The 15,659-nt window shown below is 43.0% G+C and overlaps 1 protein-coding gene across 4 annotated transcripts in view; it reads right to left on the bottom strand.

The window, feature by feature from the left end:
- The window catches only part of adarb1b (adenosine deaminase RNA specific B1b), a 108,334-nt gene extending 92,920 nt beyond the window's left edge, over positions 1 to 15,414 (bottom strand). For all 4 annotated transcript variants that reach the window (XR_012981905.1, XR_012981906.1, XR_012981907.1 and 1 more), the window contains exon 1: positions 15,217 to 15,414. The gene's annotated coding sequence lies outside the window, so the exon portion shown is untranslated. The remainder of the gene's footprint in view (positions 1 to 15,216) is intronic.
- Between the last annotated feature and the right edge of the window lie 245 nt (positions 15,415 to 15,659).

Raw genomic sequence — 15,659 nt, 5'->3', positions numbered from 1 at the left:
GGAGAAGAAAAAAAACAACAGCAGCCTCCAAAGAGTGGCAGCAGATATGAAAAGCTGAGTAATTCAGCAGATCATGATTCACTAATCCCAAACAAATGGTAAATATTGAACAGCATAGAGGTGCAAGCACACGGCCAGACACAGGCAGAGAGGCAGCCTAAAAGACAGACACACACACAAGCATTTTCAAATCCTGGGCTGGCAACAGGCGTGTTCTGAATGTGATTTCCAACCATATAGGACATTAAAGCTTCTCCCCTTTACACGATAGTAGAAGTGAAGGGTGGTGAGAGAGTGAGAGAGAGAGAGAGAAAGAGAGAGAGAGAGGTCTGGGATGAGCTGTGAAGGTCATTAGGGAAGCATCAGTGCACTCCCCTCCACTCCCTGGCAGCCTATTGTTTAAGCCCAGGACTCGTCCAGTATATAGGTCACGAGGTTCAGATGGAGGGGACTGCAGTCACTTCATTAAAACCACTAACCATGTTTGTGAGGTGCCCTTTGTTCAGCAAGATCGCTCTGATTTGAGAAAAAGACAGCCATAATAGCCAGAGATGCCCTTTACTTTCAGAGAGGATTTGTACCTTCAAAAAAAAAAGAGAAAAAGAGAGAAAGAATAAGAGATCAGAGACTGAGGGACCGGGCTAAAAAAAAAAGAAGCATTTTAAAATGGTGGCTCTGGTAGCAATCAGTGCCACAAAAACATGCCCCATTCTCACCCATTACTGGGCATCGTGGGTTTACTGCAGCACTAGGCAGTTATTAGACAGCAGTAAACAAGTGTGGTCAAAAACCTACAATAAGTGCCGAGGCTAAATAAGGATAGTCTCTGGCAACAAAGCCCATTATAGACCATGCAACACCACAAAGAGCACATTTTTCAAGCACCACGTCGAAGGTGCTAAAAACTAATCTGCGCCTCGAGTTATTTGATCGGACTCCTATTTTAGACATCAAACAGACAGCACGTCATCCGCCGGTTTCTCACAAAAATATCTCCTCAGCACTGTTCCTGGGTGATGGCAGGAAGCAGGGGGTAGCTAACTCTAGTCATGAGGTGCTCATGGCTGAAGCTGTCACTCACAAGCCAGGGTGAGAGAGTCTGGGAGACAACACACCAAAGGCGGGACTGGGGTGTGTGAGTGTGTGTTGGGGTGAGGTGGGGTGGGGTGGCAGTGAGGGTGGGGGTGGGGGGTGGCAAACCAATGCCGTGGTCTTATTTTACATCACCGCCAGCCACCGGAGAATCAGGACGCGGCCGTTTCAGTGACATCTGCCTCATCTGCCTCATCAGAAGTGACACTGCTTCACAACTCACGGTTTTTCTTGAAGATAGAGCCCACTGCACACGTCACATTGCCAGCCGTGCTCTATCGACTCTGGAACATCTAACAACATGCGTAAGCATATAATCCCAACTCAAAAGTGACAGGTTTCAGATGAAAGGCAAAAAGCATCTTTTTTGTGGCTACATTTTTTATTGTCAAATTTGTGCCACTATTTTCAGATGAGATGTCATACTTATTTTATGTCACTCACCTCCTGTGAATATGCATTCCCCAAGACTAGCACTCAAGATGACATCGCAGTAATTCTGACCTTAAAAAATGCCAATGAGTTTGTATGAAATATTCACAGATGGTGGTGTGCAAAAATAAAAAATCTGTGCTGTCTGCATGAAAGTCTACTACAGCCCTGGGTTTAGTGTTGATTGACGTGAACTAGAAAACAAAACTGTATCGCATTCCTACTGCACAGGGCTCACAAGAGACTTTTTCAGGGACGGGGTGGATGTGGAGGAGGAGGGTGAGGAGGAAGAGGAGGAGGGTGAGGAGGAGGTGGAGGAGGACTGACATGCTGACAAAACCCAGCAACAAAAACACTGAAGTCATCTCAGCACTAAATTTAGAACCGCAGCATTGTCGGCACGGAGGACAACCACAATTTGTTCAATTGGGGAACCTCGCCTTGTCTGCGAAACATTTCTCATTCGCCTGACAATGTTTTCCATTTCAATTAAATGGTCACCCCGTCAGCAGACGAGGACTGCATCCTCTCACCGTTTCACGACTGATGGGGAAATAAAACAACAGCTACATGAAAGGGTTCCATGGTGAAAGCTCTTGAAGAGGTTGCCTCTGATCATTAACCTCATGCTGTTCCATCTCAGATGCTAACGTGGGGAGCAGGCACGTTTAGAATGCAGGGCACATTTCTACCATGGAGGTTTAATGTTTCTTAATGTAGGCCTACAGGGTCCAGAATCCATTTAGTTTAGGAGATGGTCTACTCAGAACTGCTTGGATTGAAAGCACTCATTTAAGAGCAATACTGTTTAACAGAGTCTGTTGATGCCCATCCCACTGTAAGTCTAGCTGTACCTTGAATAGTGAAACCACAGGCTGTATCCCTGTATCCTGATACAAGTTGAATGTTTTGATTGCCTGATAGCAATCTAAGTTGAATATTTTTTTTCAACCCTGAAATTTCTCTGTCACATTAAAAAAAGATATAATAGAAGAGCAACGACCCATATTACCTGCGGCACTCCAGGGTAACAGATCAGAGCTGTGTTTTCAGAAAAACACTGCTCAGTCAAATTAAAATGTTCCCATTGAGTGAACAAAGCGCACATATGCCCCACAAACCAGCCTGCACCTGCCGGGCTGAGTGGTTAGCATGCCATCTTTTTTTTTTTTACTTCAAACATTATTTCATTACTCTTCCCCTTTTTCTGTCTGACTTCCAAGCGCACCTAACTCCCATATCTCTGATCTTTATTAATCAGGGCTGCAAGGTGTCAGCAGCACTCTTGCCCAGGTGTCCCAACAGAAGGATGCCAACTACGCAGCACTACATCCTCTTTATCAGAACAGCATACAGTCATATAAGGCCTCATCGCCACAGAAGATATGAAGACTCATGGCAGTTACAGTATAGTGCCCCAATGCATTTTCTGTTTTGTGTTACATTTGACCAAGTATTCCATTTTAATAACCATACTATCTTTAAATCATTAATAACTAAAGGTGTAAATAACTAAAGGTGTAAATAACTAAAGGTGTACCCTTGTTAATAAGACACTGCGGGCTCTCAAACAAGCTCTGGGTAATAAAACCAAAAAAACAACTATTCTTGTTCTCAATGCAAGGTCTATTTCCGGTATGCAAAGAAAAATGTGTTCAGGTCTTACGAATAAGGAGAATGGGGATGAATGGGTATGATGATGATGGTTCGTTGACCAGAGTTGTATACATATTTGCATTAACTCATGGATTCCCTGGGTTAACCAACCATGCATTTTATCGCGTAGATTGCGGATATCCAGCAGCAACCGGCCAAGAAATCTAAGTACAATTAGCATGCTGCAGTGTTCAAAGGGCAGCCAGGAAACATGGGCCTCCATCGACCCACGCAACACAGCCTTCACAATCCAGCGTTTGATCTGCCATGAAAAAGGGTTTATTGATCAAAAGCCTGGTTGCCCACGTGACCTGTGCTCACCTCCAATTTATCCATAACCCTAATTCCCACCACCATCGCAGCAGGCTGGGAAGCAAAGTTTCCTACACACAGAGATTTACTACAGCGAGACTATCGCTTTCCAAACACGACGCACATGCGCTCACAAATCAGATATATCTGCCAGTCGATTTCTATTCATGACTTTTTTTTTGCATCCTCACGTTATAGGAGCCTCTCACCCACACGCTGGTATATCACTATTAATAGGCCATGCTCCACGACAAGACCCACTCTTAGGCCGAGTCTACTTCCATCTCTCCATTTGGAACCGATCGACCAATGGACCTTGAACAGTTGTGTCGGGGTGTGTGGATATGGGATGCTGACACAGGGTGGGTCGTTCCTAGAGCAGTGCCTGGTGCTGACATGAGAACGTGAGCTACGGCACTCACATCAGAGACAGCACTCGAAACCCATCAGACGCAGCAGTGGGAGATGGGAAGAGGTCTGGATGGATGGACAGTACCGGGGCCAGTGAGCGGCCAGCTTGTAAAAAGACAGACGAGGCAGGAGCAGATGGCCTTCCTGGCTTCAACAGAACAATGGCTCCCAGGGAATCTGCAATCAGCCAATCGCTGAGGAGCGCAATAAAAAAAACCCAGATGCTAGTGCAGCCTCCGGTGCCTTCAACGTGTGCAATGAAGAACAGGATGGCCAGCATTCAGTGAGTAAGCATGCATGGATGCGTGTGTGTATGTGTGTGTACGCACTAGTACACTGTGAGAGTAAGGCAGAATAATAATGAAAGACTACAGCAGTTAATAAAGTGCAGCTAATAAAGCCTTTAACATTATCAGTTTGAAAAGCATGTCAAATTATCAAATGAAACGGAAACTAGGAGCGAAAAAAGTTTTATACCGAGCATCCCCAATGTCCAAAATCCCTCTATGTCCGTCTGTGTGCATTATGGCAGCTTCTTGTGGGATATAATACAAGACTGGGTCACAAGCTCGAGAGCTGCTTAGGTGAAAACATTACGAAAGACATCTGCAGCTCGTTATACAATCGCCAATCCGCAATCCTGAAAACAAACACACATTTTAACCCATGTCCCAGTGACTTAGCCTTTCAGACAGTCGAAAATGTGCCCCTGCATCATTCATGAGAAAGGCCCGTTCCATTTGCCCATCCAGACGCCGTCATTAATGCTGTTTTGTCCCACGGACAGACACAGTCAAGTGCGATTCAGGCAGAGTGGTACAGGTCTGGCCCCAAAAAAAGGGGAACATGGTGTGCGTGTGCCATGTGGGACTGGCACACAGGGGACATGCCATTAAGCCCGAGCCTAATGCAGTGGGGTGGGGTGGGGTGGACTTTGGGGAGGCAGCACAGCCTCCGAGACATGAACAGTATGTTTTCAGAGCTACACGGTACATCCATATTTTATAAGGCTCTTGTTGATGCATGACATGACATATGACATACATGTGATGAGTGCACTGCGTCAGGGGTGTACTCAAAGGTGAGGGCATGCTAGTGCTTTTAAAATCTGGAGGTGGACTTTGCCTGACACAAGACGTTACTTCAGAGTGAGTGCTCCTAAATTACTGCATGGGTTAATGCATGGCATGCTGTCAGACCTGACATCGAGTTGGTGTACAAGGCCTGCTGCTTCCTCTCAACAAAGACACCATGCACAAAGACACCCTGGAAATGTGTCTAGGAAGGTTTGGCATTCACTGAAATACGTGGAGTCCAGGGTACGGCTCCTCCAGAGAAAGCAAGGAGGTGTGCTGTTCACACTCACTAGCTGCAGCATGTAGTGACTTGCCAAAACAAAGACTCCGGCCCCAGAAGGTCCCTCCATGATCTGGCAGACAGACACTCTAGGTCTTACTGACCATAGACAGAGAAATACGGGAGGACCACAGTTAGCTTAGCAGAGAGCATCAAGAACTGGGGGGGGACCTTGTGTGGTTAGCGGCGGTCAGACCTGTCCAATGGGGCAACAAGAGCCACGAGGGTGTCTCCACAGAAAAGCTCCATCTGCTGGAGATGATGCCAGTGGTCGCCCGCTCGCTGCTCAGCAGATCCAGCTGTCAGCACACATTTGTCACAGTGACTAGCTACTGACCTGCATCATTTAGCAATGCGGTGAGACGTCATCCACTCAGAGCCCTCGTGGCAAAGAACATTTATGCACATCTTTGAAGACCTATGCAGTGGGAGAGGCCTCAGGCATTGGGTGAGGGAGGGCGAGAGTTGGAGATGTGGGGGGGTGCACTTTTCGAAGCCAGTCATCCATTTGCTCTGAGCAAATATCAGTGTCTTCTTGAGTTCAAAAACAAAAACACAACACTTGTTTGCATATCCTTTGCCAACTGCAAAAGGACTGGACTTGTCTCGGTTCATTAAAGCCTTTAGAATTATAAGCAAGTTAACATCAAACCCGATAACACTCCCGTGGTACGATAGGGGCCCTGACAGTAAAACATGAATACTGATGGGACTAAACTAAGGGAAATTACATGAACACATGCATGCACACTTGGGCTGTGGGAAATAATCATTGCATCGCAAAAGCATGCCAAACACAAATCAGCTTTTCTTTAAAACTGCCATCCAAACAAACAAAACTGTCATCCAAACATCCAAAGCTTAATGCTTGTAACTAGCTAGTACCAATTCATGCAGTGTCATATTAGCCAAATATGGGCCACAGGTTCTATACATCACCCCTTTAAAACAGATAGGTCTATACATGCATTTCTATTTACTAGTATGGATTATCATTATCAAGAGCGAGGGTACATTATGTTACATTTCTGTTGCATTGATCAGTAATATTGGGACAAATAGAAGGGCATAATTTGTTAATGGGTGATAGCATATTTTTACTACCATCAGAGCCAGACAGTAACGGAGTACATTTACTTGAGTACAATTTTGAGGGATCTGTACTTTACTCGAGTATCATTTTTGGGGAGTACTCATGACTTTACTCAAGTACATTTGAGAGGTATCGTACTCTTTACTCCACTACATTTCTATCCATAACTGTGAGTACCAGTTACTTCTAAAAAAAAAAAAGGAAAAAAGAAAAATCTCAGAAATAGGGGTCGACCAATTATCGGCCTGGCCGATTATTAGGGCCGATATTTAGCATTTTTATAATAATCTGTATCGGTCATTTTTTCCACCGATAAGCCGATATTGAAATGGATAAATAATGAAACGCGCTACTTTCTCTGTAAAGAGTCTTTCACTCCCTGTATTTGCTACTCTGTGGTCAAGAGCATTGTCCCGCCCACTACACCGTCTGATTTGTTAGTTAGCACGAATGCAGCCAATCAGCATCGAAGACTGAACACAGAGAAAGTTTAGGATTCTCACTGAGGCAGACTGACTGGGCTTCAGCTGTACGTACGGAGCTATTTTTCGAAGGTAAGGAAGGTAGCCTACATTGCTGAAGTTGCAATGAATCACAATCATCTACACTGAAGTTAACAAAAAACACCACTTTGTAAGCTATTGTCTCTTTGATCCGGATCAATAAGTAAAGCACCCACTTCCTTCATTTAGCGAATTCCCGATTGATGCACGTTAGTGCTGTTTAGGCTACTAGTTCTACAAACCCGGGTGCTGCGCGTCGGGAGTTCTCTGCTTCCGCCTTGTGAATAACGGGACACCTCGGCGGACATAGTAGCCTACAGACAAGTCCTAAATTATGCGATAGCGAACGTCAAAAAGTCTAATTGCTCCTTTTTGAAACGGACTGTCAGAAAAGACTACATGCACCCAGGCCCAGCCGTAATTTAATCCGACCTGAACTAAATCGCGTCCTGAGCTGGCTATTAACGTGCCTTTTAGGCTCTCAAACGTGTAGCTTATAGCATATGGACACAAATTGCATGCTTAAATAGCCTACAAACTATTTTAAAACTGTTTTGTTAAACTATTCAACCCTAACACTTGCCATCACGCATGCACCTCTTCCTCTCCCTCTCCCGTGCACTCACACACACGATGGCAAAGCATCCTCTTTCTGACAGGTCCCACATAGCCCATTGTGTAGGCCTACTCTATGAAAATAATTGCTATCACTCAGCTCTTGGATTAACATGATACACAGGATATACACTTGCAAGTGATGCAAGTTGATAGACAATTGTGTATCAAAAGAAGAAAGAAAAGTTTGCATAATTAAATACTTTTGAATTACATTTTTGCAGCATATCGCCTTTACTATCTATCTCCCTTTTTGACAACCGACATATCGGTTTTACATATCGGTTATCGGCCTCCTGTTTTGGTAATAATTGATATCGGTATCGGCCCTGAAAAAAACATATCGGTCGATCCCTACTCAGAAACCCTCAATTTGTTGTTTCCCTCTCAAACGTGATTAAATTGTGCAGGCGCCGCTGATTGGGACAGCCTATCAGCAATCACCTTCAGCTTTCCGCCAAAGTCAACTCCATGGTCAGATTTAGATAAGAGACGAAACCATGGACGAAACAATGGATGAAGACGCAGCAGGTCCATCCCGGGAATGTGCCAACCTGTGGCCCCACCTCGCCAGACTCAACTTCAACTTTCTGAACAAGTTAATGATAGTTTTCGCTTCAAGTGTTTCAATTACAAAATAGTATTTTGTATTTGAAATACGAATTTTAAATACATGTATTAGAAATACTGGCCATCCCTGGCAACATGGTAAAAAGATGAAAATGACTTGATTTTACTTTCAATTCCTTTTACATTCTCCAAGGTACTAACATTAACATTTTTCATAACTCCATGTAGGACGTTTCTGTACATAAATGTAAGCACTGTGGCAGTAGTAATGCAATATTTAAAAAATGTAGGCTACTCTTGTACTCTTGATACTCAAGTACTTTTAAAAACAAGTACTTCAGTACTTTTACTTAAGTAGGCATCTGACTGTTGTACTTTTACTTGAGTAAAGTTGAGCAAAGGGTATCTGTACTTTTACTCAAGTAATAAAGATGTGTACTCTGTCCGCCTCTGACTACCATATTTATCTCAGTCAACTCTTTTCAGTGAGGGGCCAGTGTCCCTCAAGGGAGCGGTTTGTGTCACCCAAGCATGGGTTTTACCATTATTCTCTGACGTTACAAACAAAGGAAGGAGGAACCTCTAGTTCCAACCCAGTATGAATATGCAAAAGAAAGGGGTGTTGTGTGGGGACGTGGCATCTTGTGGTGCCATCAGGTCTGGTCACTCTTATTGTTATTTAATTAAGAAGGCCTGGCCACATACTGTTTTAGCACCCCAACTTGCTCATGGCCCAATGGTGACAATGGGACAATGGGAAAATGTTTTTTTTCAACATGTTATATGTTGTCACAATATGTTGGGACAACACATAACATTTGTACAGATGTTGTATTTACAATACATTATGGTGTTAGGCTACAACATGTGTATTAAATTGTAATAAATGTAAACAATGTAATTATTTATTGTTACCCTTTAAATTGTGAGGCTAGTGAAGATTAACATCACACTTACACAAACACATACACCATTCTGATGAAAAGACTGTGTGTGAAATCCGGATTAAGTCTTCAAATGACTGACTGTCATCCCAACAAGGTCCACAATAGTGCTTCTTCGTTACTCAAATACCAACACCATCATGTGCAGTAAGTGCCAGATCTCTCTAATTAAGAGAACGTCCAGGCAATCATCGCATTTAAAGACATAGTCACATGAATGTCACAGAAAAATTCTCAGAACGACACCCGCGTCAGATGAAAACCACTGAAATGAACCTGGAGTGAGCCACCAACTTTGCTGCAGGGTCGATTGCAGAACCAGGACAGAAGGGTGTCCATATTGCGACCCCCTCACTCCGGCACAGTTGAGTCATGATGTCATCGGCATACTTGACGGTGACGAGCCTTGTCATGTGCGTTAGCCCATTTTACATTTCGCTCTGGGTCCATCGTCAGCATGTTAGGAGGTTATGAAACAGGTTACAAAATTCCATGTCAGGAGCGGCCCAAATGTTTCTCCCACCACCACCACCACCACTACCGAGCCCCATGGCCAGACTGATTTATTTGGAGCAATTACTTGCTTTTTTCCACTTGTCCCAAAAAGGAATTATGCAACAGAAGTCTCAACATACAAATAGACCCGGCGTGAGTAATGGCTGTGACCTGAGGGTCTCAAGTGGGATACACTTTGTGACAGGGAGCCGGGGCAGCTCGGATTTGGCCTTTGGGGGGGGGGGGATACAGTGTGTCTCAGGCCTGCTGGGTTTTAGTGCCATCAGCCAGCCCACGACTGAACACCTCCCCCCCCTCCATCTACACCTCCTGGGGCTACAGTGCCACCCAATTAGTCAGCCAGCCACCCCCACTCGCCTCCTTTGCCCCGTGCTCACTCTCTCTCTCCCACCAGAGACCTAACGAAAGGCCAATACTTCCAGTCCAATAGGTCTACTCTTAAAAGTTACTCGCAGCATTAAATCCAAGTTTGAGTCATGCTTTTGCTGCTCACCACAGCACGCGACTGAGGGTAAGAGTGTTTGGGCTGTTTTTGTGAATTATCCCATTTTGGAGACATGTAATGAGATGACTGCGGCTTAATCATTTATCATGTGGTGACCTAAGAGAGCAAAACTGTTGACTTTTCCCTTTTTTGGTAGCACAACCAAAGGAATGTTGTGAATACAGTACTATTCAGTGATAATCCATATACAGATGATTTTCATTTTACAGTTTTAATCAAATACTTTAAATTCACATGAACATAGAAAAAAGGGAAAGTGATATCTGCAGAACTAAACCCAAGCTCTCGACTAGGAAACCAACCAGGTCATGGGGATCCCAGGGATCTACACTTGGATACAGTGCAGAGGGCACAGTACCAATATTCAACCCTCAGGAAACCGATGGTCGCACTGTGCAAATGTAACCAGGCTAATGAAGATGTCTCTTTCTGGATACAAATGACCCTGTCTACAGGTCTACAGTCAGGTTGTGAAATAACTGATAATGAAGACTAATAAGGTACGGTGATGCAAATGCTTGAAGGGAAGGAAGAAAAGAAAACATGTGTTTTAATATCAATTGAGCATCCCATGCTCGTAAGAAGCATGTAGAAAACTATGTGCCCACAACAAACCATCCAAGGAAGATATTAACATGTGGGGAAGGCTACCACAGTTTAGCCATTATCCCCCAAGAAATCCACAAAATTCAATAGCTGGGATTGGGATTGGGGTGCAGGTATAGGAGCCCACAATCTTAAGAGCTATCCATCATACAGGATGCAACTGCAGGTGGAAAATAAGTAATTCTTTTAGAAAGATCCACTTTAAAGCAAGTACAGAAATATCTTTAGATTTGGGGAAAAGCTTTTTATGGTCAGAACAGAACAGAGCTTTTGACCAATCCACAATGCTCTGGCCTGCCAATGTCTAAAGAGACCCCCATCCCTAGAACATCATGCTGTGGGGATATTTTTGTCTGCTGGAACTAGACATTATGTTTAGAATTAAAATAAGCATGAACTGATATAAATTCTATGCAACATCATGAGAAAACCTGTTGTTGTCCGTTGAGACTTGGAAGGGATTACCTACCAACAGCAGTGTAAAGCAGTAACATGGATATTCTAGAATGGCCAAGTCAAATCCCTGATCACAATCCTAGTGAGAATCTGCATGGTGCTACAGTCCAGCACCGTCAATCCATCAACCTAGATGTTCTGTTGAAATCCCATCAAGAGAAATCTGATGCTGTCTCACTCATTGCTGTTATTGCAGCAAAGCAGTTTTCCGCCAAGAAATCAGGGTTAAGTGGATGAATACTTATGCAAAAGGAATTCTTTGTTTTTGTATACATTTTAATATTAAGACAAATAACTTATTTAGCCTTCAAAAATACGCTACAGCCTCAGTGTTCCTCTATGAAAATACTGAATGGGAAAATGTGTGGGTTTTGTAAACCAAAAAATTACTTGGTTTTTATACTTTTGCAAGCCACTGAATGTTATCATTAATTTATCACAGAAAAAGTTCAAATATGAGAGAGGTGATTCATATTTCTTTTTCTTCTGGGTCCAGAGGCATTTCCGCCGAGATTCTGTGTTTTGGCTTTCCAAATCCACCAAACTTCAATCGCCTTGAAATATTTCGAAAGATCATATTTTCAGGGTACAGTTCAAGGAGTAAAGATAAGCCAAAACGAAACGCACATGGGCTAGTCTCCAACGGCGGTTTGATAACAGAATGCTGCTAACTGCTCCTCTTGCGCCATCATTATTTCTGTGCATCATACCATACATTAACAAGAGCCCTCAACTGCCACTCTTTGCATTTAGAATTTCCCTGCAGACAAGTGCAATAACATTAGTGCTGGTAGCATGCACTGGACAAATACTGACTGCCGGGTCAAACTGCCTTTCAACAGTCTAAAAGTGGAGTCAGGATAATGCAGCAGAGTAGATGGGATGTGTTATAGAGCCAAGGCTGCAGTATGCAGTGCTCCTGTGGTCATCGAAGTTGTTATCATAATATGTAGTGTACAGTATGTCAAAAAACCTAACAATAATGTAAAATTAGATAGTTTAAATCTTATATATCGGTAATGTAAATGTAACTTAGGAAACCCTCTGATCACAGCAGCCTAGCATCCAAAGTGCTACACTCTGGGGGCATGAACATGGGGGGTCATGAATATGCCTCCAGAGTGTACAGTAGCACTGTAATCTCCAGATGTTGGCTGCAGCAACTCGAGCTTGGTAGAACCAATTGTTTTCAGGGTTTTTTTTCCGTACTGACAGTACTAGGTGATCTTGAGAAACAGAGATCTATGTGAAAAATCGCCAGAATTCTCCTTTAATGTGCTGAACACAGCACCAAAAGCAGAACTGCAAGGGTTTGTTCTGTCCACACACAGCCAACACATCTCTCGCTACAGCGATGCCCAACAGCAACAAGGCTAAAGGCTCCAACTTGCCTAGCAATTAACTGCCCCATGATGATAAGAGATGTGTCCCAGGTCATGCAAGCATGAGCCTCACATAGGACGAATTAGTGAACCAACTGAATAGGTCTAACTTTTGTGAGTAAGAGTTGGCAATTTGGCAAATATGTTTGTTAAATTTTCTCCAGCCAAAAACACAGATACACACAATTCTAGAATAGATGCATGTAATAACTGGATATGCAATCAAAGTCAAACTAGGCAAAATAATTCACCTTGTGGTGGTATTTCTCATGCAAGGTACACTATATGGACAAAAACATTGGGACAACTGGTATTTACACCTACAGGAACATCTAGGGATGCACTGATTGGGAAATTCTAGGCCAATATCAATTAGGGCTGCATGATTTGGGAAAAATATCTAATAGCGCTTTTTCTTACAGATTTTGTGATTGCGATTTGCAATATGATTTCTGAATGTCAATGAACTGATTCAGTTCAATATTCCAAATGTCTGTATAATTTGTGCCACTCCTGATTGGTGAGCACACTCTGTGCACAAAAAGCACAGCACCCCCGACCGACTGTGAAGCTCACCAATCAGAATTGTTGTGCCCCTCACAAACTACACACACCCACCAACCAGAAGTGGCACACCAAGTCATAAATGTGACAAAATGAATTGTGCACGATTATTTGTAGCTTTTACAATTAGGTAATTGCATTGGTTCATATTGCAATTGAGCAGCCCTCATATCAACATTGATGTTTAAAACAACAATTTGGCCAATAACCGATGCTGATATTGATAGTTTTTTTTTATTTATTTGTTTGTTTTGTTAATTATACCCTTTACTGGCAGAGAAATAAAAATAATTTCATTAAAAATCTAGTTTAAATTAGCTAGTTCAAAATGTAAGCAACATAACAGATAAACATCAGTCTCTGCCTAAAGGTCTTATTATCGGTCAAAAAGCAGAGATGTGATTGGCAAAGGTAAAAAAAATAGGAATATATATGGAGCCCATAGTACGGAGTGGCGATTGTGAAGTGTGTCATTCATCCAGGAAAACATCTGTGAGGTCAGGTACTGATGTTGGACTAGGCCTGATAGTTCATTCCCATGCTTGATGGGGTTGAGGTCAGGGTTCTGTCTAGTCAAGTTCTTCTAAACTCACTCAACTACATCTTTATGGACCTTGCTTTGTGCACACTATGACAGTACCTTGCTTCAATTCACTGAACGCTTCAGAACGACCCATTCTTTCACAAATGTTTTGAAATATTGATTTTATACAACTGCGGCAATGCGTCTGAATGAAAGACACAAATTAATTTTTAAGTGGTTACAGTAAGTATCCCAATACTTTTGTCCATATAATGTATCTAGCAAATTCAAGAGAATTTATTTGTCTCTGCTTGCAATCCACAATAAAGACAAATGTCAACAACAAAAACATTTTCAACATATGACATGTGACATCAGATAGTGTCCCTCATCATTTAGCCTACCAACAGTCACAACATCTAGGCCCACAGTCAATGTTGGCTGGCATTTAGCTTCCAATGGTTAAAACATGGGCTTCTGGTCAGATGCTGAAGGGCACGAGGGTAATTTGACTTCCAACAACTCCATCCTTTAATTTAACTCACCACAATTGGAATGAAAGCCAGGTGCATTACATTCTGGCTGACAATGTAGGCTATGCAGTGCTCCATGCCTGAGCGAACACTGTTCACTGGGATGCATAGTCGCCCCATAGATGATATTGCCAAAACACACAGAAAACAGATGTCATTAAGTTAAGTCAAGTGTTTCTGTAAAAGGCAATAGACCAACGTCCATCTATTAGGGCTAAGAGGAAATATATTTCCGTAAGGCCCTGAGGATATTTAAACTTTGTTTATAAAGTAAGTCTAACATATATAAATAACTTTCGGTTTGTGTTGCCAGGCTTTAGTAGCCTACCCAAATATCTATTCAGGATATTTACTGGGTTAATTTACCATCAATGGAAACATGTTTTGCTTGCTATATTCTCGTAGTGCCTCAATGCTGTAGCAAGACATGTAGAGGAAAGCGGGAAATAATCAAGTTGTCCTGCACAGATGGTCTGACTGACAACTTGTCCCAAACACATAACATAGTGATGCGAAACCAAACTAAGCGATGTAAAATACACATTACGATTAGACAGACGCTGCGTTACAGAGGAGGCAGAAACCGATGGTAGCATATTCAATGAAAGAATTGTCGCATTCTGTTCTCCCAATCTAGACTACAGCCTGCTATGCTTCACTGTTATGGTAGCATAAACCACGTCCTTTCATTGCAGCTAACCTAGCGAATCGTTTAGCTTAGCCAAACAGCTCGTTCGTGGGACTCGCATGGACTCTGCATTATGACAACGAAGTGTGTCGTACTCCCCCGGAACGTCTACAACATAATGTATCTCTTTCAGGAGGAAAAGAGTTGCTACACTCATGCGGTAGCCGACCGACCTAAGGCTTTTTTATTCAATTGAGTGGCGTGCTATGCAACAGAGCGCTGACAGCTTAAGAAACAATGTTTTGTAGCTGCTCGAAAACGGGGACACAAATAGAAATACTCATCGAGTTGAGACCGCTGTGCGTATTGAGGACTTCTTAGTTTCCATAGCCTTTAATTTCACTAAACGGTTAGTTTGGGTGCGAGTAAATATTGCATAAACACAAACGGAACGACAGCAAAATAACCTATTTCTAAAAATATACCTGTAGAACAAAACACATCAATATGGTTACTTACAGAGTTTCTTGCCGTGTTTGAGAATGCTTCAGGGATTATTTGCTGGTTACTCGTTGCCCATCCGTTTCTACTGCACAGAACGCCTCTTGTTTGCAGCTCAGTCGCTACGTGTGATTGAACGTATTCGAACCGCTCGACGTGAGGCACACACTGAATTTGATCAGACGGCAGCGGCCTAGGATACACTCACGGGGTCGCTCGTCAGGAGCGAGTAACGTAGTGAGAGAAACACGTCGTCATTGGATGAGGGACAGTCTCAAACACTCCCGTCTTGAGAACTGGGAGTGCGCAAACACCAAAACTGGTCTCTGTACTAAAATATGATTGGATTGCCTCCGGAAGGTGGTTACCTAGTGTTGAAGAATGATTGGATGACAAAATCGTGACAGAAGGAAAAGGCTATCCTATCCCAAGAATAAAGTGGATGTGTGGGCACTAGCACT

Source organism: Alosa pseudoharengus, unplaced genomic scaffold, assembly GCF_046254945.1.
Source record: "Alosa pseudoharengus isolate Yale_2024_CS ecotype anadromous, Long Island Sound unplaced genomic scaffold, YU_APseudo_1.1 YU_APseudo_1.1_scf_3, whole genome shotgun sequence".
Taxonomy (NCBI): Eukaryota; Metazoa; Chordata; class Actinopteri; order Clupeiformes; family Clupeidae; genus Alosa; species Alosa pseudoharengus.
The sequence above is the reverse complement of the archived record's forward strand: the minus strand, read 5'-3'. Positions and strand labels throughout refer to the sequence as shown.